The sequence below is a fragment of the Durio zibethinus genome, chromosome 5 (assembly GCF_047325235.1).
Source record: "Durio zibethinus cultivar Kanyao isolate XHJ-2024 chromosome 5, ASM4732523v1, whole genome shotgun sequence".
NCBI lineage: Eukaryota > Viridiplantae > Streptophyta > Magnoliopsida > Malvales > Malvaceae > Durio > Durio zibethinus.
This window is the reverse complement of record NC_143166.1, coordinates 32,804,668-32,828,404: the sequence shown is the minus strand read 5'-3', so window position 1 is coordinate 32,828,404 and position 23,737 is coordinate 32,804,668. Positions and strand designations below refer to the sequence as shown.

The 23,737-nt window shown below is 27.8% G+C and overlaps 1 long non-coding RNA gene and 2 pseudogenes across 2 annotated transcripts; 2 read left to right on the top strand and 1 right to left on the bottom strand.

Moving 5' to 3' along the window:
- Positions 1-3,312: 3,312 nt before the first annotated feature.
- LOC149518928 (defensin-like protein 19) lies at positions 3,313-4,155 on the top strand (annotated as a pseudogene). The gene is made up of 2 exons (XR_016342494.1): positions 3,313-3,501; positions 3,619-4,155. The product of XR_016342494.1 is annotated as a defensin-like protein 19 (transcript).
- Positions 4,156-6,782: 2,627 nt separating this feature from the next.
- LOC111281930 (uncharacterized) lies at positions 6,783-11,270 on the top strand. Its single transcript, XR_016342360.1, has 4 exons — positions 6,783-6,901; positions 6,998-7,072; positions 7,197-7,327; positions 10,590-11,270. It is a non-coding gene; the product is annotated as an uncharacterized LOC111281930 (long non-coding RNA).
- A 565-nt stretch (positions 11,271-11,835) lies between these two features.
- LOC149518927 (uncharacterized) lies at positions 11,836-12,507 on the bottom strand (annotated as a pseudogene).
- Between the last annotated feature and the right edge of the window lie 11,230 nt (positions 12,508-23,737).

The following is a 23,737-nucleotide window of genomic DNA, read 5'->3' as shown; positions in this document are numbered from 1 at the left end:
TTGTTTTATTTTATTTTTAATTTATTAAATTTTAAAATATATTTAGATATAATATTTTTTATTACAAATGGGAAAATAAACTATGTAAGAAAAAATGGTTAAAGTTTTTAAACATCATTTATTATTAATAATATAATAATATTAATATAATAATATTTATTGATATATTATTTTTAATGAATTATAATGTTATTTATTAATGGTTAAAGTTTTTAAACATTATTTATTATTAATAATATAATAATATTAATATAATAATATTTATTAATATATTATTTTTAATGTATTATAATGTTATTGATTAAATTATATTAATAAATATTATTATATTAATAAATAATACATTATTTAATAATATATTAATAATATAATATATTATAATAATATTATAATAAATATTATAATATTATTAATATATTATAATGTTATTTATTAACATATTATTTTTAATATATTATAATATTATTTATTAATAATATTATTATATTAATAAATAATATATTATTTAGTAATATATTATTAATATATTATATTATATTAGTAAATAATATATTACTTATTTATTAATACAATATTATTTATATTTAAATATAATAATATTTAATAAATAATATCTATTGATATATTATATTATATTAATAATATTTTAGTAATATAATATCATTTATTTATTAATATAATAATAGTTATATAATAAATATATCAATATTTATTAATATATTATTTATATAATAAAAGTATTATTTTATTAATATAATAATTGTAATGTTACTGTAGTAATTTAATTGTAATTTTCGTAAACAATGCCTATGTGATAAAAATATCAAATTATTTACAAAAAACTAAAAACATCATTTTTCTATTTTCAACAATTTTCAAAAGTTTTAAAAAATTTTGTTTTCAGTTTTCAAAATAAGAAAATAAAAAAACCTACCAAACATGTTTTTATTTTCAATTTTCAAAAAAACTAAAAATAAAACCAAAAAACAAAAAATGAAAATAAAAACAAATGACCCCTCAGTCATGCGTTTGAATTTTAAAATATAATTTTTGAATGTAACAATATTTTGTATTAAAATTGTTTTTTGTCCATTAAAAATGAATCAATGGTAAAAATTAATTAAAAGGTGTAGTTATAGTTTAAAATTTATGATTTTAAAATAAAATGATTAAATATTCATTTAATTATTTATTTTTTATAAAAATAATTTATTTATTTCAAAATCATATCCTTTTTAGACATTTTAATTTTTTACAGTAATATTAAATATTTAAAAATCTTAAATTATAATTTTTAATAATAATTTTTATAACACTTTTATATGTACTTTTTTAAATTAAATTTTTTTAACTATAATAACAATATTACAGTAGAAATTTTTGTTTTAAAAATGATTGATGTAGACATTAAAAGATACTTTTTTTTCTTAAAAAAAAAAAGTAACTAAAGAACTAAAGATTGCTAATCTCATCCATTGTGCATGTGACACGAATTTTTTTTTATTAGGAAAAAAAAAAAAGCAACCATACTTTAGAAGGAACAAAATAAATGGAGGAGGTTACAAATGGGAACCATTACAAGGACATTCAAAAGCATAATAATCTCATTTAGCTTTTCATTTTAAAATATCTAATGAAAAAACTTTTATAACGATCTTTCAGTTATCTGAATTATGTAAGATCTTTTTTTTTTTAATTTCTTCAAGTAATATTAAGCGAATTAATTATTCCAAATTAATTTGACACCTCTATTTTTTTTTCTTGATTGAGTTGAGAATGCCCAATTAAGGAAATTCCTTTTTCAAAATCTTTAATAATAGTGAAAACTTTAGATTTCATAAACAAAGTTAGTAAGATAATATATATCTTTTAGAGTATAATAAAAAGTAACAAATAATTAAAAAAAATATGTGACAATATTTTAATTTTGTTTTAAGAATTAAAAAATTTTATTATCAATGTATAAAAAATGTACTAAAATAAATAATATATAAGATTTTATTTTTTATATAATGTAAGTAGAATTTTTTTAACTCTATAAATCGAATTATAAAACTAACATATCTCATTCTTTTAATATATCTTATGAATTACATGTCACCTTATTTTTTAAGTAAAATATATTACTTTTTAAATCTCATAACTTCAAATTGGAAAAACAAATTAAATAAATTCATACTACGAAATTCTTGTGAAGACTGATCTTTCTAGTCATCTGTTGATAAGAATTTAGTCCCGTTTAGATTTCATCGTATTTTTGGTGTGATATAAGTATTATTAATTAAATTCAAATATTAATTTCAGTAAAAATTTTTTTAACATAAATTTTTTATTGAAATTTTTTTAATTATAATTATAATAACAATATTTTTTCAATTACAACTATGATAATTTTTATTATTTTTTTCAAATTCATCAAAATCAATTTTACTATTCATTCAAATAAAGTCTTAATTAAATGTAAACGTTTCTTTTAAGAAACTAATATGAATTTTCTCACTTGTAAAGGTTTTATAAAAAAAAAAAAAAATTCCAAATCCACTAGATTGATTTGATTAATATAATAATAATAATAAATTTTAATGTTTGATGATCTTTTTCGAGTTGATGGAACATCAGACTCTTCCCTCTCCGCTAGGAGTGGGAGCTGATTCAATAACACGAGAGCAAAGAATCACATATAATTCTTAATTTCTGATGATATGATTTCAGAATTATGCCTTTGGTTTGCTTGCCTGCCTCCCCACACCCTCATATCAACACACGTTGGATTCCTAGGCTATTGAGTTGGATCCCACTAATTTTTTTCTTTGCTCCCTTTGTTTTGATTCTTTTTTTATGAACATCCTAAAGCTAAAACAAATAAAATAAATCCTTCATTTTCCTATTTCCTTTCTATATAAACAGGAAAAAAAAAAAGAAAACACTTGTTGATTAGATGTTAATTATCTCCTTTAATTTTGTTGATTAGATCTTATTATCTTAATAACGATAATTAAGTTGATCATTGATCAATACAATTATATATTATTGTCATTGAATTTTCATTCATGCATATGTTCTATCTTTCACCCTTCTCTTTGAAACAAAAGATACAAAAATATTTGTGGCAGATTAGTGGCTTCAACTTCGAGCAATTATAATTTATGTATGCATTTTTCTTGAATTCGAGCATATCACCCAGCAACCGGCAAGAATCAAGCAGTACTGAAATTTGAAGTCAACCAGAACCTTACTCAAATACAGTACCAGTAATATTTTGACTTCAGAAACAATAAGAGCATGGATTTCGGAGTACTAAACTGGGAATTGAATGATGTGATGATTGATATATCATTTTTGTTTATATCCTCCATTTGTTTTGTTATCCATCAAGCAATGTCTCCTATAAATAGCCTAACATCCTGGCTCTTTGGCAAAAGCAAGAAAACATGGCTAAGACTCTTAAATCTGTCCACTTCTTTGCTCTCTTCTTCATCATCATCCTTCTTGCAAATCAGGGTACGTGGATATTTTCACATGTATTAATTTGGATCCCAGGCTACATATATATATATAGTCTTACTTGGCTTCGCTAACAGGAGATTATATATTTTTTGTGTCTTACAAAAATACCAGCTGTAGAAGCAAAAATATGCTCAAAGCGTAGCAAGACATGGAAAGGCGTGTCTCAGCTCAAACAACTGTGACTACCAGTGCAGTAAACAGGAGAAAGCAGTGCATGGTGCTTGCCACTGGCAGTAGCCTGGATTTGCATGTTTCTGTTACTTAAATTGTCATTGAGATAAAAGCCATTGCCGATGTTATACTACCCCTTGTAGATTAAGTTAGCATTCAGTCAAATCTAGCTTTTCTAACTAAATAAGAAATGGTTTCTATCGAAACCAACAAATAGTAATATTGTTGTCATGATTGCTCCTTGTACTCCGGGTCATCAGTGTTTTGTAATAAATAATAGTTGTACTTCAATTAATGCAAAGGTGGCCACCAAGTAGCTTTTGATGGATATTTGCAGGCTTAATTTCTCCATTTTCCTTAATTTTCCATCCAAGATTGTTTTGTTTTTCGCGTGTAAGCTAAAATTTTAAATCTCACAATAAGTTATTGAGGCGTTTTTTATCAAAAGGTAAAACCATGTCAATCCTTCGTAGCAAACAATATATCATACATTAAGTCACGTCAGTCCAACAATTCTTGCATCAACAATATCCAAAAGCAGTAGGAAGTTCCCTGCTACGAAGAACAAACCTGCATATATATTATGAAGGAAAAGTAGCAGTCACCAAAGGAAAAACAAAAATTGCAGAGCTGAACCGCGCCCAGTTCTGACAAAAAGCAGTACTAAAAGGATCTCTAGCAGTGTCTTTACTCTTTAAACCCCATTAAGCTTCCCTATGGTAACTCCAGCAACCTTTGTCAGGAACTGAATTTCCACAAGAAGCTTAAACTGGATTAATTCCAACCATAGTTCTGAGTTCCTTAGAACCCTGAATCTCTAAATTAGAATTTTAAACTGCAAAACCATATTTTCTCGTTCTATTGGTTAATTTAACTAATATTACCGTAAGTTATATTCAATTAATGAAGTAAAAGATATTTTTCTATCTTCTTCTAATAAATCATATTAAGTTATGTCATAAGTCAATCCTCATATCATTATATTTGAACATGAAATTTTAAAACCTCTTTCTTATCACTAAATTAAAGCCTCATTTGTCTGTTACCACCTCTAAATCTTCGACCTTTAAATTTTTTATCAGTTATAGCCGGGCACATTACTTGGAGACAGTTTGACTGGAAAACTTTGCATCACTTATCACTTATTTGAGAAGCAAAAATTCAAAGAAACGCATGCAATATCACGTAGTCCAATGGCTATCTTTTGTTGCGATCTTAATTTGTACAAGCATTACAATGGATCGGTGCTCTTTAAATTGTGAAGAATTTGATTCAGCACTCATCTCTAGAATTTGATTAAGTTAGAAAATTAAGTAGGGTAAAGATATATACACATCCTTCTGATTAGCAAAGACCCCGATGGCTGGATATCTATTAATTAAACAGGATTCTATATTAATCTGCAAAATCTGACCTTTTTTCTCCTAATGACAAATCCCGAAAATCATGGAAACGATAAAATCATGAGAATTAGAATAACTGAAACTTAAATGAAGTACCTTGAATTTGTTACTTCCTTCTTTGCATGTTCTGAAAGGTTATTACCTTCTGATTTTTTTTGTTTTCTTGTTCCTCTAATCTTGTTCCAAAGCAAGATTTGGACCAAATTAGATATAGATGAACTGAACCTAGATTGGCTATATATAAATAACCCATAATGTTTGCATCTAATCTTGTCCCATTGAAAACATCATTAGTACCCTAAAGCTGAAACAAAACTTGGCTAAGATCAGTACTCTGAAACCTGTTTACTTAGCAGCAATCTTCTTGATCCTCATCTTTCTTGCTAACACAGGTTAGCAGTAGTACAAGTACTTTTGCTTTTGCCCATTTCTAGAATTACTTTGCAATTGTCTGTATGAAATGACAGTAAAAGTTAGTGTGTATCTTAGACCAGAAATTTTGCCATAAGTCGTGTAAATTATTCTGGTGTTTTATAGCTGATCATCTTAATTTGTTTGATACTGATTGGACATTTTGCAGAGGTGAGGGTGGCGGAAGCAACATGTGTAAGGCGGAGCAAAACATGGTTCGGGTTGTGTGTATACTCTAGCCACTGTGCCGATCAGTGCAGGAAATGGGAGAGTTCCAAGCTTGGTGGATGCTGTCGCTGGGATGGTTGGGGACGGGCTTGTTTCTGCAAATTCTACTGATAAAATCATCAAAAATCAAAATCTCTAATTGATGATCTTTGTTAATTATGTACTGTAAAACTATTAGTATCATGCCAAAATAATGTTGTTATCACTGCTGCTAGCCAGTGGTAATTCATGCTTATAAAGCAACCAAAGCTGTTTGAAATTGAAATAATTAATGATGCTTGATGTTATTGTTCTTCGATGAATCTATTGGGGAAATAGTAGTTCTTCTGTGTTTGATGAAATTTCCATTGAAAAGGAGCAGAAATATTACCTTTCGAGCCTTTTGGCTCCCACTACCAGAAGTAAAGCAAATTTGATCATCATACTTTTAATTTTAAACAAATTTATCATCGTACTTTTAATTTCGAAATAAATTTGATTAAAATGTAATGGTTAAAGCAATATTCTGTAGAATATTTAGTTATAAGTTATTTTATAATTCAAAATAAAATTGAAAATGAGGACAAGAGAAAAAAAAATCAAAATCAATTAAAAAAGTAAGATGTGAAATTATTTTAGTAAAAAATTTCAATAAAATAAAAAGAAAATTTCAAGATATAGGATATTATATTTAGTAAAAAATGTCCTGATAAAATAAAAAATATTTTAGCACTATTTTTTTTCCTTTTTAAAAGTATTTTTAAATTGTAAAATAGCTTCTAACATAATATTTTACTAAATATTTTTTAAATATTCTAAAATGAAAAGTATGACCGTAAATATGTTATAAAATTAGAAGTAGGATGCTAAAATTTCACCAATTAAAATATTAATGATAAATTTAAACTTTATCTCATAAAAAAATAGGATTGTAAATATGCTTTAAAATTAGAGTATGGGCTTTAGGCCTGTTGTCTTCTGCTTGTCACTGATGGGCCCGTTTTGCAAAACATTGGGCCGAGATGGGTTAGGTACTTAGGTTTATACTTTGAGAACTAAACGACGGCGTTTGTAGGTCATGAATAGCAGTAATAAAAAACCCAGGGGTTGGAAAAAGTCTCTCTTTCACCTCCCCTTCCTTCTGTCTCGTCGCACACAGATCCTCTCGGTCCCTTTCTTCCTCACTTCGTGCTGATCCCAAGGTATGTTCATCTCCCTCTCTTTATACTTGAATGCATCAGATTCTTCAGTCTTTGTTTTAGATTGATAACTATCTTATTTTTGGTTTGCCTTTGCAGGCCCCAAAGAAAGAAAAAGCTCCTCCTCTTTCCTCCAAGCCAGCAAAGTCTGAAGGTGGCAAGCAAAAGAAGAAGGTCATTTTTTGTTACTATATGTTTCCTTTACTATGCTTTGAATGGGGTTGATTATCTGCTTTTTAGAGTTAGATAAGAAGTGGGTTTCTGTTTTTTCTTTTTTTTTCCTTTGTTGTATTAACAGAAGTGGAGCAAGGGAAAGCAAAAGGAGAAGGTGAACAACATGGTGCTGTTTGACCAGGCTACCTATGGCAAGCTTCTCTCTGAAGCTCCTAAATACAAGCTTATCACTCTATTCTCTCCGATCGTTTGAGGGTACGTTTCGATTTTACCTCTTTTTATTTTGATAATTTGTTTTGGTTATTATTTCCCTTTTTTTGTATAGACTGTTTTGCTGGATAATGTTTGCCTTGCTCTTACATTTGCTATACTATTAGATTTTAGTTTGATGTATGTTGTCCCTTCTCTGGATGGCGGAGATCTAAGTTTTTTACTTGGTTACATGTCTTGTTGCCGTGCATTGCTCATTTTCTTGTGAAATAAAATTATTACTGAAAAATCTGCTAGGGCTTTTTAATGCTGAATATGTGCTATTTAGACTTTACTTACTGATTGCTACGTGGATAGATAAATTTGGCTACACCCTAGTTTGAAACCGGATGTTGGGATTTCTCTCTTGGATTTATCTTGCTGCTTAGTTATTCTCTAGTGAATACTTGAATGGCTTGTTTTAACATAAGCTAACAGAAATGGAGAACATTGATTGGTCCTCTTAATTTCCTAATCCTCCACGCTTCATCTGTAGCCATATGGATTGTAGAGATTAGTCCTTAGATAAAATATTCTTGTGAAAAAAGGTATCTCAAAAATATTAAGAAACCAATCAAGCAACATATAAAGTGTAAACCCAATTAATATTGTCCTAATATCATTAACTATAATTATCAATTTTTTATGTCAAAAAATTTTAAAAAATTAATAATAAATAAAAGTGATCCAAATTAGACATAAAATATGAAATGAATAATTTGGAATAATTAAACATGTTAGTATCTTATTCAATTATGCACTTGAATATTTGATTTAATGATAAATAAATTTATTTTTTATTTAAAAAAATCAAATTTATATTTCTTCTCTCTAAATAAACAAAAAAAATTATTACAAATAGAAACAACTTATCTTTAAATCTTTGGTTTTATTTTAATTTTTTTTAATTTTTGAGGATTTTTTCTTGAGTAAAAGGAAAAATGCATTACATTAAATAAAATGAAAGAAGAATACTAGGTAAAAAAAAAAAAAGGAAATACCATTAAGCTATTGTGTGAATACTTGAGCTCCATTAATTGTCGATTAAGATCAACATTTATAATTGTATTGAAGAGAACCTTTCAAAAGAAAATTTAAATAAAGTCAAATATAGAGAAAAAGAGTGAATAAAGTCAAATACAAAGAAAAAGAGTGAGAGGAAAGAAATAATGTCCTTGAAACACTGGCACTACTTCACAAAAATCAAGCAATTATTTTGACTTTTTTATGTTTAAATTAAAAAAAATAAAAAAATCAATAGAATGAAATAATTGTTTTACCTATTATTAATCGAGCATAAATAAATCAATGCTTGCACAAATGTGCTGAAATCAAGTGATTTGCATGAAGATATATAGGTGATTATAACGACTTCAAGAATCCGCTAGCTAGTCTTGACTAATGTAGCATATGGACCATCACTTGTAATATTGTGGGTCATTGTTTTGTTGTTTTAATAATGCTAACAATTTGTAATTATTTAACAAAATTGTTTGATAATTTGATTAGCAAGTTAATTTGGTTGGACTTAAAATTAATCAAAAGCATATTTATGGTTGGGCCTAAAAAGAAAAGCTTTTAATATTCATTTAAAAATTTCAATTTTGAACTGATAAATTATGATTTAAAAGATTTAAAATTTTTAATTTATTATGTGAGGTAAGGCTCAATAAATCACTTTGTAAGAAACAATCAATAATACTAAAATGATGGGGCTCTCAATTGGGATAGAGAAATATTATCAACTTTCTGGCGGGCTAGCTTTTACAGCAATAAGCCGGTGATTGAACTCCCAAGGTTCAACTCAAGTGTCAAGACCTCTGCAAAGAAAACTAGCCAAAGCTTTATCTGCAAAAAGCTTTTATAGTAGAACTAGACAAGGGATGTTTTGTAAACTACAGATACCCTGCTTTCTCAACATCAAAAACCTGGACAGTTTTTCCTTCAATTCTTTCTTAGATCGATGGTGGGAAAAGAGAAAAAGAAATAAGGGGTTATGGCAAGGAGGAAGTTAGTCTTGTTATATAGGGAGAGGTAACAAAGTTATTCACACGATACAACTTTTTCTTTTTTTTGGCTTAGAGCAGGCATTTTGTTTGTCGTTTTCTTCGTGTTTGAATCGATTGTTAGTTTTTCTTTCTTCTTTTGCTGAAAGATGACAATTTTTCACTATTTAGGCAAGCTTGTCCATAGAGAAAATATATATATAGAGAGAGAGAGAGATTGCTAATTAATATATAATTGACGAAAAAAAAAGAAAAACTTCTTGCAGTTCCCAACCCTCTAGGCCTTAAACGCTCTTCCAGATATATATATATTTTTCTTCTTTCTTTCTTTCATTGTTTTTTCCTTGGATTAGTTTTATTTAAATTATAGAGACTGCTTTTTTTTAAATGAATTGTACTTGTATACTGTTAGGTCAAATAGTCTCAGTCCAATCACATCAGTAAAAATATAAACAAATAATAAATTAATCACACAAAAATAATAATTTAATATGATTTGGTCCAATTAATCTTTATTCATGGATAACAAAATATTCATTAATTGTAAAGAATTATAAACATACATCAAATATTGTTTGTATAAAGATAATATAATTTAATCTAATTTAATTTATAATCTTATATTATTTTATCTTATCATAATCTTGTACATCAAATATAACATCATTAGATAATATTGGATATCTAATCTATTATTTGTTTATATATGTAAAATAAGTAAAATTTTATATTTGTGCATTGATTCGAATCTAAGCATGTAACTTTTATTTGTTATTAATTAAGAGTGAATTTAAATTTTATTTATTTTTTGTTAAAAAATTAAATAAATAAATAAATATTTTAATAGATAACATTTATTAATTTAAATACGGATTTGGATAATAATATTAAATTTAAATAGATAATTAAATGAATTCTGAATTTAAATACAAATACCTAAAAGACATTGAATATCTGTTCGGTTAGATTCTTAATTTTAATGGTAAGATATATCATGCCAATATGCCTTTTGTTTAGAGGCACCATTTAATTTCCAGGCCCAGCAAAAAGGATATTAAACATCGCAATAAGATTCTTCGAGTCTGAATATTTGGTGGAATATGGCCTGTAAAAGCCCTGAGGTATATGAATTTGTGGGTTTGATTTGAAAATATGTGAAACAGAATAAGCTTTATAGAAATTTTCAAAGTTTATACTGGCACCTTTTTACTTGTCCAAATCAATCCACTTGTTGTCTGCGCCAAATTTGTGGTTTTTTACAGTTCAGGCTGTTAGAATCTCAAAGTCTTTGTTCATTCTGAAAGGACGAAATGAAAAGAGGAGGGAAGGGGGTCAATGGAAGCTTGTTTTCTTGCTCTTTCTATGTCATAAAGAGACCAACTTTTTCTTTTCCTTTTACGACACTGTAAGAACAATAATCATATGTTCTATTATTAGAGTATCGAACTCTTAATTTTAAGGATAAAAATCAAATCTTGACGGCCTAAAAAACAGTCTGTTATTGACTGCAATATACTACAGCTTTCCTTCCAAGTGGTACACTCTCAACTAATCAACCAAGTCCAACTGCCAAATTATTGGAATTTATAACAAGAACTTTCTTTTAAGTACCCCACGGATGAAGCCAACAGAAAGCTGAACTAGACATGTCTGCCAATTGTTTAATATTTGATTCAAATTCTGATAAGTTCTGACGAGCACAAATCTAGTCCAATAGGCGAGACAAGAATATGATAATTATCCAAAATAAAACAAGGAAAACGAACAGACGATTATGGATTTTTTGAACTTAGAATTTATGCCTAAACCCAACTCCTTAGTCAGTTAAACCAACTGGCTTTACCGACTGATGTTCTTATCTCTCCAAGATTTAAGCCAAAAAAATATATATATCAGTCTTGTTTTGGCTTGTGATTTGAAGATTTAAGTAAAGCTAGCTAAAGTTGCTTTTTTCAGGGTGGATTATAGTCCCGTTGAAAGGTGGATTGCTTTGCTAGTTCAGCTTTACGCTTTGCCCTGCGACTTGACATTCGAATTCCAGGATGGCCTTAGGCATCTAAATGATATGATTTTTATAGAACAAAATTTGGAATACATTCCGAAAGCATGATGACATAGGGGCATATATTATAGGGTGAGTGGCAACACAGTTGGAAACTCTTCTTATCTGCATAAATCCAATTTTCATCAGGACAATATCTGCAATCTAAAACAGAATACTCTTTTGTTTTTCACATCACTCAGAGAAGGTTCAGATTCGTTGTTTTCTGACATCTAGACTGGTTTTGTTGCATAGGCAAGCATCACAGTTTCAAGCATCATGTCTAGGAGAATAAGCTACTACTAGTAACTCCAAAGCCAAACGATTTAATGGGGATAACTCATTGAAAATCATGATTGATTAACCATGTACATAGCAGTATAGGCAAACGAGAGGAAAGGCAAAGTCAAAAGCATAAAAACAATCATAAAAGTAGGACAAGGGAGCACCAGGATTTGTTTGCTTTGTCACTCTAAATCTTTCCAAATCACCGAGTACTCTTCTTCCCTTAGAAGCTTTTTTTGCCTGGCAATGAAAGCCTCAACCGTGTTGCGAAACTGCTCACTGCTCATTCCATCTTCAGGATATGAATTCTTCACCATTTTCTTATCAGACTTATTGGGTTTTCTGTACTTCTCTGACTGCAATCTCCTGAGTTGCTGGCAAGCTTTATTGCAGTTCACCCGCTTAAGATTCTCTGATTGAGTTCTTTTATAATTGTTTGTTCCATTTGAAGTATGCACAATTATTTTCTCTTCACTTACACTCTTCTTACTTTGTTTTTCGATTTCATATCGACGAATTGCCTGACTTTTCTCACTCTTCTCAACAAATTCTTAGTAAAGATCAGTTCCTGAAGTGGAATCTTGAGCTGAAAACTGCCCAGCCTTTGCAAAGAGAGTGATGATTATAGCATTCCCAAGGATGAACACAAAGCAAGGGCTCACAAGAACAACTGAGAAGCCCCGAAAATACTCACCAGAATTTTTAACAGCTACTGGGAGATGAGTAGTGAACCCGGAGATTAATACCAGAACAACACAAACCTCAACAAACCTGAGCAAGTTTGCTATCTTACACAACTGACGATGTTTCAAGATAGCGTTTCTCTTCTCAAGTTCCATGTCAAATGTATACATTTACAAAAGGAATTCAAATGAAAGCCCAAGGCAACAATTGGTTTTGATTTTTTTTCTCTTTTGGGATGACAAATTCTAATGTATGATCACTCGAAAGAGAATTGGATTAGCATGGAAGCTTGAGCATCAACCGTCTCTCTAAGAAGAGAAGAGAAGCAGTTCAAGCAGGCTACTAAAATCATAGTAGGTGCTGAGTAGGATTTGGTGATTAAGTTCATGGAAAAAACAGATTGAAAGGGAAGGTGGCCAGGTGGGGATGGAAAAAACAGAGGAAACAGAGAGAGCTATTATCTACTCTGTTTGCTCTGTACGGATTAAATTCTATTCTCCTCTTTGTTCTTTGGTTTGGGAATATTTATGTTCTTGAGTACTTCAAATTTGTACGTGGATGCTATTTATAGAGCAGAGGAATATAAACTTTTTATATTTCAATTTTTTTTTTCTCTTTCTTTTTTATTTGAATTTTTCAAAAGAAAAACACATTATATTCTTTCCTTTTTTACAAAAGAGGATACCATATGAAAATAAAAGAAGAATATATTGTGAGTGATATTTTTTATAAATCACTAACTTAATCTCAGATTCATATTTATTTCATTCACTAACATAAATTTTGAAAAATATGCTGTTATAGTGTTATTGGTTTGTTTTTCCACAGCATTATTGCTATTTTATCTCATCAAAGTGCAAACTGCTTTAATTTGCACTACCCCTTTGCTACCTTTATTGAATTTCATGTTTTTCATGCTACAATCAGCCTGTCAGGCAACAAGCTTTTACAAGAAACAGCAAAATCCATGAATGTGCCGTTAACTTGCCTTTCATGAAAGAATAGAACGCTGCAATCTATGGGGATATACTACAATTGTTTGTCTACTAATTTATTGTTTTTTTTTTTTTATTGGGGGGTGGGGGGTGGTTTGCTAATATGCTCACGAAGGCTATGTTTAGATGTAATTACACTTTCGAAGAGTAGCAATTAAGCTCTAATTATGATCATCAGTTAAATTTAAATACCAATTCAATAAGATTCATTTATTATAAATTTTTTATTAAATTTTTTTAATCATAATTACAATAATTTTTTTATTTTTAATTTTATTCAAATTAATTTTATCGTACATTAAAATGATCTTAAATTTAGGTAATATATCATTAAAAAAAATCTCATATCCAAATGTAGATTTGATAATTTATATTATTATATAGTATAAAATATTATATTTATATTATATTTTATATAAAAATAATATTTTATAATTTATGTTGATATAAAAATATAATATATAATTTTTATTTTATTAAATTTATTTATATATTTTTAAAAATTTTAAATTATATTATTTTTATTTATATTATTTTCCGTATTTTAAATTATCAATATTTTTTTTGAATTCATCTAATGCTGACCTTGACTTGTCCAGCCGATTGTTAAGTTGGAAATCAGCCACGTGGCATCACAGATAGATTCACCAATAAGTTTCCAGTAACCCTTTCCTTACTCACTAAGCCATTGCCACGTGACCTCAGACTTCTCGGAGTCCGATCTCAGCTTGCCTCAGACCCACTAAAGATAGAGTGAGAACTCTCTTGTCTTTTATCGCTTTTTATTTTGTATTGATGCCACGTGGTAATTGAATGTTTTAGTTTTAGCAGAACTTAGTTACCGGCTTCATTTAGTAATGCGTTTGAATTTTAAAATATAATTTTTGAACGTAAAAATATTTTGTGTTAAAATTATTTTTTGTCCATAAAAAATGAATCAATGGTTAAAATTAATTAAAAGGTGTGGTTATACTTTAAAATTTATGATTTGAAAATAAAATAATTAAATATTCATTTAATTATTTTTTTGATAAAAATAATTTATTTTTTTCAAACATCATATACTTTTTAGATATTTTAATTTTTTTACAATAATACCAAATACTTAAAAATCTTAAATTATAATTTTTTAAAATAATTTTTATAACACTTTTATATGTACTTTTTTAAATTAAAATTTTTAACTATAATAACAATATTACAGTAAAAATTTTTGTTTTAAAAAATGATTGATGTAGACATTAAAAGATACTTTTTTTTCTTAAAAAAAAAAAGTAACTAAAGAACTAAAGATTGCTAATCTCATCCATTGTGCATGTGACACGAATTGTTTTTTTTTAGGAAAAAAAAAAAAGCAACCATACTTTAGAAGGAACTAAGTAAATGGAGGAGGTTACAAATGGGAACCATTACAAGGACATTCAAAAGCATAACGAAAAAATTCTAATGAAAAAACTTTTATAACGATCTTTCAGTTATCTCAATTATGTACTGAGATTTTATATTTATATATATATATATATTTCTTTGCATATTCTTTCAGATTAATTTGACACCTCTATTTTTGTTTTCCTGATTGAGTTGAGAATGCCCAATTAAGGAAATTCCTTTTTCAAAATAAAGCCGGTGAACAATAAAAACTAGTGGTTCACACTATTATAAAGAAAAAATCACATTTAATAATAGTGAAAATTTTTGTTTTGATAAACAATATTAGTAAGATAATATATATTTTTTAGAGTATAATAAAAACTAAAAAATAATTAAAAATGTGACAATCTTTTAATTTTATTTTAAGAATTAAAAAATTTTATTATTGGTGCATTAAAAACGAACTAAAAAAAATAATATATAAGATTTCATTTTCTTATATAATGTAAGTAGAGTTTTTTTTTTAACTCTATAAATCAAATTAAGAAACTAACATATCTTACTTTTTTAATACGTCCTATGATATGTCACCTTATTTTTTTAGTCAAATATATTAAATAAATTCTAACACATCTCACCCTTTTAACCTCACTTTAAACTTAAAAAACGAATTAAATAAATTTAGTTCCTGAAAAAATCGGATCCTTTTGTTCGTAAGGATTTAGTCTCCGTTTGGATTATATTTCATTTTGGGTGTGATATAATTAAATTCATTTTGGCATTAGTTAAATTCAATGTTATTTTCAATGAAATCTATTTAATATAAATTTTTAATTGAAATTTTTATTTTCAATTGCAGTTATAATAATTTTTTTTAATTGTAATTACAATAATTTTTATTATTATTTTCAAACTCACCAAAATTAATTTTGCCATTCAATCAAATAGAGTCTTAATTAAAATGTAAACCTGTCTTTTAAGAAACTAATATGAATTTCCTCACTTGTAAAAGCTTAAAAAAAAAAAATCCAGAACCATTTGATTGATTTGATTAATAAAATAATAATAATAAAGTTTAATGTTTGACGATCTTTTTTGAGTTGATGGAACATCAAACTCTTTCCTCTCCGCTAGGAGTGGGAGCTGATTCAATAACACGAGAGCAAGGAATCACATATAATTCTTAATTTCTGATTATCTGATTTCAGAATTATGCCTTTGGTTTGCTTGCCTGCCCGCCCACACCCTCGTATATCAACACACGTTGGTTTCCTAGATTATTGAGTTGGATCCCACTAACCTTTTTTCTTTGCTCCCTTTATTTTGATTCTTTTTTTATGAACATCCTAAACCTAAAACAAATAAAATAAATCCTTCATTTTCCTATTTCCTTTCTATATAAACAGGAAAAAAAAAAAAAGAAAATACTTGTTGATTAGATGTTAATTATCTCCTTTAATTTTGTTGATTAATTAGATCTTATTATCTTAATAACGATAATTAACTTGATCATTTATCAATACAATTATATATTATTATCATTGAGTTTTCCTTCATGCATATGTTCTATCTTTCACCCTTCTCTTTGAAACAAAAGATACAAATATATTGTGGCAGATTAGTGGCTTCAACTTCGAGCAATCATAATTTATGTATGCTTTTTTCTTGAATTCGTAGCATATCACCCAGCAACCGGCAAGAATCAAGCAGCACTGAAATTTGAAGTCAACCAGAACCTTACTCAAATATAGTACCAGTAATATTTTTGACTTCAGAAACAATAAGAGCATGGATTTCGGAATACTAAACTGGGAATTGAATGATATGATGATTGATATATCATCTTTGTTTGTATCCTTCATTTGTTTTATTATCCATCAAGTAATGTCTCCTATAAATAGCCTAACATCCTGGCTCATTGGCAAAAGCAAGAAAACATGGCTAAGACTCTTAAATCTGTCCACTTATTTACTCTCTTCTTCAGTACGTGGATATTTTCACATTTATTAATTTGGATCCCAGGCTATATATATACCAGCTGTAGAAGCAAAACTATGCTCAAAGCGTAGCAGGACATGGAAAGGCGTGTGTCTCAGCTCAAACAACTGTGACTACCAGTGCAGGAAACAGGAGAAAGCAGTGCATGGTGCTTGCCACTGGCAGTGGCCTGGATTTGCATGTTTCTGCTGCTTCAATTGTCATTGAGATAAAAGCCATTACCGACATTATATTACCCTTTGTGGATTAAGTCAGCATTCAGTCAAATCTAGCTTTACTAAATAAATAAGAAATCGTTTCTGTCGAAACCAATCAATAGTCCTAGTTATATTGTTGTCCTGATTGCTCCTTGTACTTCGGGTCATCAGTGTTTTGTAATAAATAATAGTTGTACTTCAATTAATGCAAAGGTGGCCACCAAGTGGCTTTTGATGGATATTTGCAGGCTTAATTTCTCCATTTTCTTTAATTTTCCAACCAAGATTGTTTTGTTTTTCGTGTGTAAGCTAAAATTTTATATCTCACAATAAGTTATTGAGGCGTTTTTTATCAAAAGATAAAACCATGTCAATCCCTCGTAGCAAATAATATATTATGCATCAAGCCACGTCAGTTCAATAATTCTTGCATCAACGATATCCAAAAGAAGTAGGAAGTTCCCTGCTACGAAGAACAAACCTGCATATATATTATGCAGAAAAAGTAGCAGTCACCAAAGGAAAAACAAAAATTGCAGAACTTAACCGCACCCAGTTCTGACAAAAAGCAGTACTAAAAGGATCTCTAGCAGTGTCTTTACTCTTTAAGCCCCATTAAGCTTCCCTATGGTAACTCCAGCAACCTTCGTCAGGAACTGAATTTCCACAAGAAACTGAAACTGGATTAATTCCAACCATAGCATCTGAGTTCCTTAGAACCCTGAATCTCTAAATTAGAATGTTAAACTGCCAAAACCATTTTTCTCGTTCTATTGGTTAATTTAACTAATATTACTGTAAATTATATTCAATTAATGAAGTAAAAGATATTTTTCTGTCGTCTTCTCATAAATCATATTAAGTTATGTCACAAGTCAATCCTCATGTCATGATATTTGAACATGAAATTTTAAAACCCTTTCTTATCATTAAATTAAAGCCTCATTTGTCTGTCACCGGTGCTAAATCTTCAACCTTTAAATTTTTTTATCAGTTATAGCCGGGCACATTACTTGGAGACAGTTTAACCGGAAAACTTTGCATTACTTATCACTTATGTGGGAAGCAAAATTCAAAGAAACGCATGCAATATCACGTAATCCGCTGGCTATCTTTTGTTGCGATCTTAATTTATACAAGCATTACAATGGATCGGTGCTATTTAAATTGTGAAGAATTTGATTCAGCATCATCTCTAGAATTTGATTAACTTAGAAAATTAAGTAGGGTAAAGATATATACATATCCTTCTGATTAGTAAAGACCCTGATGGTTGGATATCTATTAAATAAACAGGATTCTATATTAATCTGCAAAATCTGACCTTTTTTCTCCTAATGACAATTCCCAAAAATCATAAGAATTAGAATAACTAAAACTTAAATGAAGTACTTTGAATTTGTTGCTTCCTTCTTTGCATGTTCTGAAAGGTAACTACCTACTGATTTTTTTTTTTCTTTTCTTGTTCATCTAATCTTGTTCCAAAGCAAGATTTGGACCAAATCAGATATAGATGAACTGAACCTAGATTGGCTATAAATAACCCATAATGTTTGCATCTAATCTTGTCCCATTGAAAACATCATTAGTACCCTAAAGCTGAAACAAAACATGGCTAAGATCAGTACTCTGAAGCCTGTTTACTCAGCTGCAATCTTCTTGATCCTCATCTTTCTTGCTAACACAGATTAGTAGTAGTACAAGTACTTTTGCTTTTGCCCATTTCTAGAATTACTTAGCAATTGTCTGTAGGAAATGTCAGTGAAAATTAGTGTATATCTTAGACCAGAAATTTTGCCATAAGTCGTGTAAATTGTTTAGGTGTTTTATAGCTGATCATCTTAATTTGTTTGATGCTGATTGGACAGTTTGCAGAGGTGAGGGTGGCGGAAGCAACATGTGTAAGGCGGAGCAAAACATGGTTCAGGTTGTGTGTATATTCTAGCCACTGTGCCGATCAGTGCAGGAAATAGAAGAGTGCCAAGCTTGGTGGATACTGTCGCTGGGATGGTCGGGGACGGGCTTGTTTCTGCAAATTCTGCTGGTTAAATCATCAAAAATCAAAATCTCTAATTGATGATCGTTATTAATTTTGTACTGTAAAACTATTAGTATCATGCCAAAATAATGCTGTTATCACACTTCTGGCCAGTGGTAATTCAGGCTTATAAAGCAACCAAAGCTGTTTGAAATTGATATAATTAATGATGCTTGATGTTAATGTTGTTGGATGAATCTATAGGGAAATAGTAGTTCGTCTGTGCTTCGGTTGATGAAATTTCCATTGAAAAGGAGCAGAAATATTACCTTTCCAGCCTCTAGGCCCCATTGCCAGCAGGGATGACAAGGGGATACGTCGGAACGGATTTTTGCTCACTTCGAACCCAACGTGATTTATTATATACAAAATTTGAATTTCACTTGATTCGATAATTTTTTTTTATTTTTTTATATCGAAATTCAATTCGATCTGACATTATATAAAATTATATTATATTTGATTCGATCCGAAATTAATAAAATATTATTTTTAATATAAATATAAAATTATATATATAAATAAATTTAAATTTAAATAAATAATTAAAAAATAATTTTTATATATATTGGGTTGAGAGGGTCAGGTTTGCCTAAAACCCGATCTTGACCTGACCTCGAATTTTTTTTTTATATTACTCGATTCAATCCGATCAGATATTCGATTTTCAAATAAAAAAAGACCAACCTTAAAATGTAAGGCCGGGTTAAAACCTACCAGTTTCAGGTTAGATTGACTTCCTTAATTGCCAGAAGCTTATGAGTTTATTTAATGTTCTTTTCTAATTTTAGTTTGAATATTCTTGATATAAAAAAGGTTTTAATAAGTAATTTTAGTTTTTATAAATTCTTTCCTTTCATGTGATTTATTTAATTAATTTATATACTATATAAAAAAAGTAATTTTAGTCTAATTTCTCGTTGGCAAAAACAAAATCTAATCTTTCATATTATTTTTCTAACAAATATCAATTGCAAATAAAATTACCTCAAAAAAGTATTTTGATAATTTCACACATCTCAAGATATTACAGTAATTTTGAATGCATAAAAAATTATCAGATATTTTAAAAATATGATGTGAAAAATTTCACGAAAAATCGATTTCGAAAAAATCAAATTACAAAAATATTCTTAAAAGGTATTTTGGTGATTTCATTTTAATGATTTCACATTTTTCGAAGTACGATTAAAATTTTTAATATTTTAAAAATATCAAATAAAATTAAATTATTTTATAAAAATAATAATAATAACAACAAAAAGATTTAATAATAAAAAATATTTAAATTAAAATTTATTAAACCATATGAAATAAGCATAGTTTCCCTTCCTTTTTCAATCAACAGTATCGACTATCTTATGTTATATTATATTATATTATATATATATATATATACATATATATATATATATGTATACCTTTGAAATAAGAAGCTGTCTTCAAAATTAAAAATTCTCTTTCTCTTTTATGTATATGAAATAATTAGGGATGGTAGCCTCGTCCGTATATGATGGATTTTGATTCGATTTCAAATATGATCTGATTTTTTTAAGTCAATTTTTTTTTTTTGAAAATTGAATTTTGAATTGAATCGGGTCGAATAATAGATCAAAGATATATATAATTATTTTTAATTATTTTATTTTATATTTATATATTTTATTTTTATATTAAAGAATAATATTTTATTAATTTTAAGTAAAATAAGATACGATTTTATATAATATTGAATTAAATCAGGTTCAGATATTAAAAAAAAAATCAATTGAATTAGATTTATATATTATAAGTATAAAGTCGAATCTAATTCAAGCAAGTAAAAATCTACTCTAACTCAACTAATTGCCATCCCTAAAAATGACCATTGGTTGTTTAATTTGGTATATACACTCAAATTATTATTGCAACCACAACTAAAATTTCACAATAGTGATGGCCAAGAAGTTGACTATCTCTGGAACTTCACCTAATAGGCTAGAGCTAATCCCAGGAAGTTCCTGTTGTATGAATTATTATGTTAAATCTTTAGCATTGGCTTGACAGCAACACTGAATTACAAGCTGCAAACGAATATATACACTAAACTTTGCCATTTTGATTGAACTATAATGTTTCAATCACCATGCAACATGAGGATTTGTGGCAGACGAATAAATGTCAATCAAAGTTGTAGTTTAAATGGTTTAAGGATAAGTCAAAAGGAATTTAAATTTGCACTAGGACTTAAAATTACTGAATTAAAAATTTTTTAATAAAGCACGTTACAGCTTAAAGGTAAGAAAAGGCTTTTACATGAATTTTGCTATAAATTTAAAATCATGTAGAGATTTAAATGAAGATGATACTCAAATAAAACAAAATTATGGTGCTTCAACCTTTGTCATGATCTTCATTATTCAATTGAAGATTAAATTTAATTTATTGAGCAACTAACCTTATTAATTACTTCCAGGATTTGACTACTCCAGAGATGAAGCAAGCTTTGGTTACAAATACCCCCAAAATCATCACATTTTCCAAGCTAGTCAAAACTCCAAACACCCATTGGAGGAAAAGCACAAGAAATCATACTGCCGTACGCCTGTCTATTACCGTGCAATATTGCCCATCCTCATCATCCTCGTTGCAAATACGGGTGAGCGCAGCCTTACACTCTATTTCTTAGTAAGTGTAACACCAATTTTGATTATTGTATTTTTTTATTGATATTAATATTATTATTATTAAATAATTAATAAAAAAAAAGTTCAAAAAATAAATCTTTTGGTTTTAACTTTGGTAGAGTGATATTTTTTTTTCTGACACTGCTTAATTTGATAGCATGAAATTTGGTGATCAAAAGTCATTGGATAGATATAAATTTTTCACAAAAAAAGATTCAAGAAGATTTGAGATCTTGAATGCCAAAAGCTCTATAAATAAAGCTAAGTTTTGCAAAAACAAGAAGACAGAGAGAGAACAAAAAAGGGGGAACACATAATAAAAAAAATAGCAAATATAAAAAAAAAAAATTTTTTGAGAATGAAATTTTCGATTTAAAAAAATATTTGGGCTTGAAAAAGTGTTTAGAAAGCAAAAATGATTATTGAAAAAATTTTTTAAAATTTTTAAAAAAATTTTTGGGTCATCAGAATTGAAAATTTTTAAATTTTTTGGCAACCATTGAATTTTCTAACCACCGAAATTTGAAAATTTTTGAATTTTTTGGCACCGTTGAAGTTTTTGACCACCGGTGCACGACGACAACCAACTGAAAACTGGATTATCAAGACGGTCGGCCAAGGGTGTTGGGATTTTAGAGATAGGGGCTCTGTGGTAGAGAAAGAAGGGAAAGAAAAAAAAAACTAAAACAGGCCTTTTATAGGCCCTCCAAAACGACGTCGTTTTGGGCGTCTGGATCGAACCCGACCCGTGCAGGACCTGCGCGTTGACTCGATCCATTTCATAGGTTTTTCTTTTTTTTTGTTTTAATTTTGATTTTAATTTATTTTATGTTATTTTTTATGCTATTTTTTATATAATATTATTGTTATTGTTATTATTATTATTTTATATTATTACTAGTAATAATTTTTATTTCTTTAGAAACAAATAAATAAATAGAATAAAAATGAAACTGAAACAAAATAAAATAAAGATCTAAAAAATATAATATATAAATAAAAAATTTAATAATAATAATTATTTAAAGGAAATAAATTCTATTACAAGCAAAAATATTATTTAAATTTCACCAAAGCGTTGGGATTTTTTAAAAAAATAATTTTTGCTAAATAATAAAAATAAAAAATAAATTGTTTAAATGAATCTTTTAAATGTAATTTTTAGAGAAAGCTAAAAAGTTTAATTTTCTTTAATTATTGCAAGTAAAAATAATTTTTTTTAATTTCACCATAGAGTTGGGATATCGAAAATTATTTTTACTAAAACAAAGATTGATTTAAACAATGTAAAATAATAATAAAAAATAATAAAGAATGAAATTAATAATAATTGATATCTTGAATTTTTTAAATATATATATATATATATATATAGAAAATTGAAAGAGTTTGATTTTTTTAAAACAAAAGATTAATATTTAGATTTCACTGGTGAGTCAGGATAATCTAAATTTTTTTTTATAAAAAAAATAATAATCAAAGAATAAGTAATACAAAATTTTAAAATAACCGTAATATTTAGATTCCACTAAAAAGTTGAGATAATCTTAAAATTTGTTATAAATTTTGAGAACTCGCCAAAGAGTCGAGATGTTCCTAAAATCTTTTTATAAAATAAATAATTAAAATATCTTATGATGAAGTTTCAAGAATTTTGTGAATGATCAATTTTCTTGAAATATTTTTTAAATAGTGATTTTCTATAAATTCCACCAAAGCATTAAAAAATTTATAGAATACAAAATAATAATAATAATGTTAATTTCAAAACAGAGAAAAATGTTTTAAAATAAATTTTAGAAAATTAAACTTAAATAAAAAATGACCCTATTATCAAAATTATAGGATTACGCATGTTTAAATGGTACCGTTCTTCGAATGGACGACGTGAGGGTGTTAATAAATTCCTCACTCATAATCGTACTCTCGGACCTAGTCCTGATTTCACAAACCTAAACTTCTTTTAGTAAGTTTTAATTAATTTTAAAATTTTTTTACTAAAAGATGATATTTTGAGTGACCAATCACACTCTATAAAAAGATTGGTGGTGACTCCGAAAATTTTCATCAAGTCTAGCGATCGAATCTCTTCGAACAAAAAATCGTTATGACAGTTTGGCGACTCCACTGGGGAG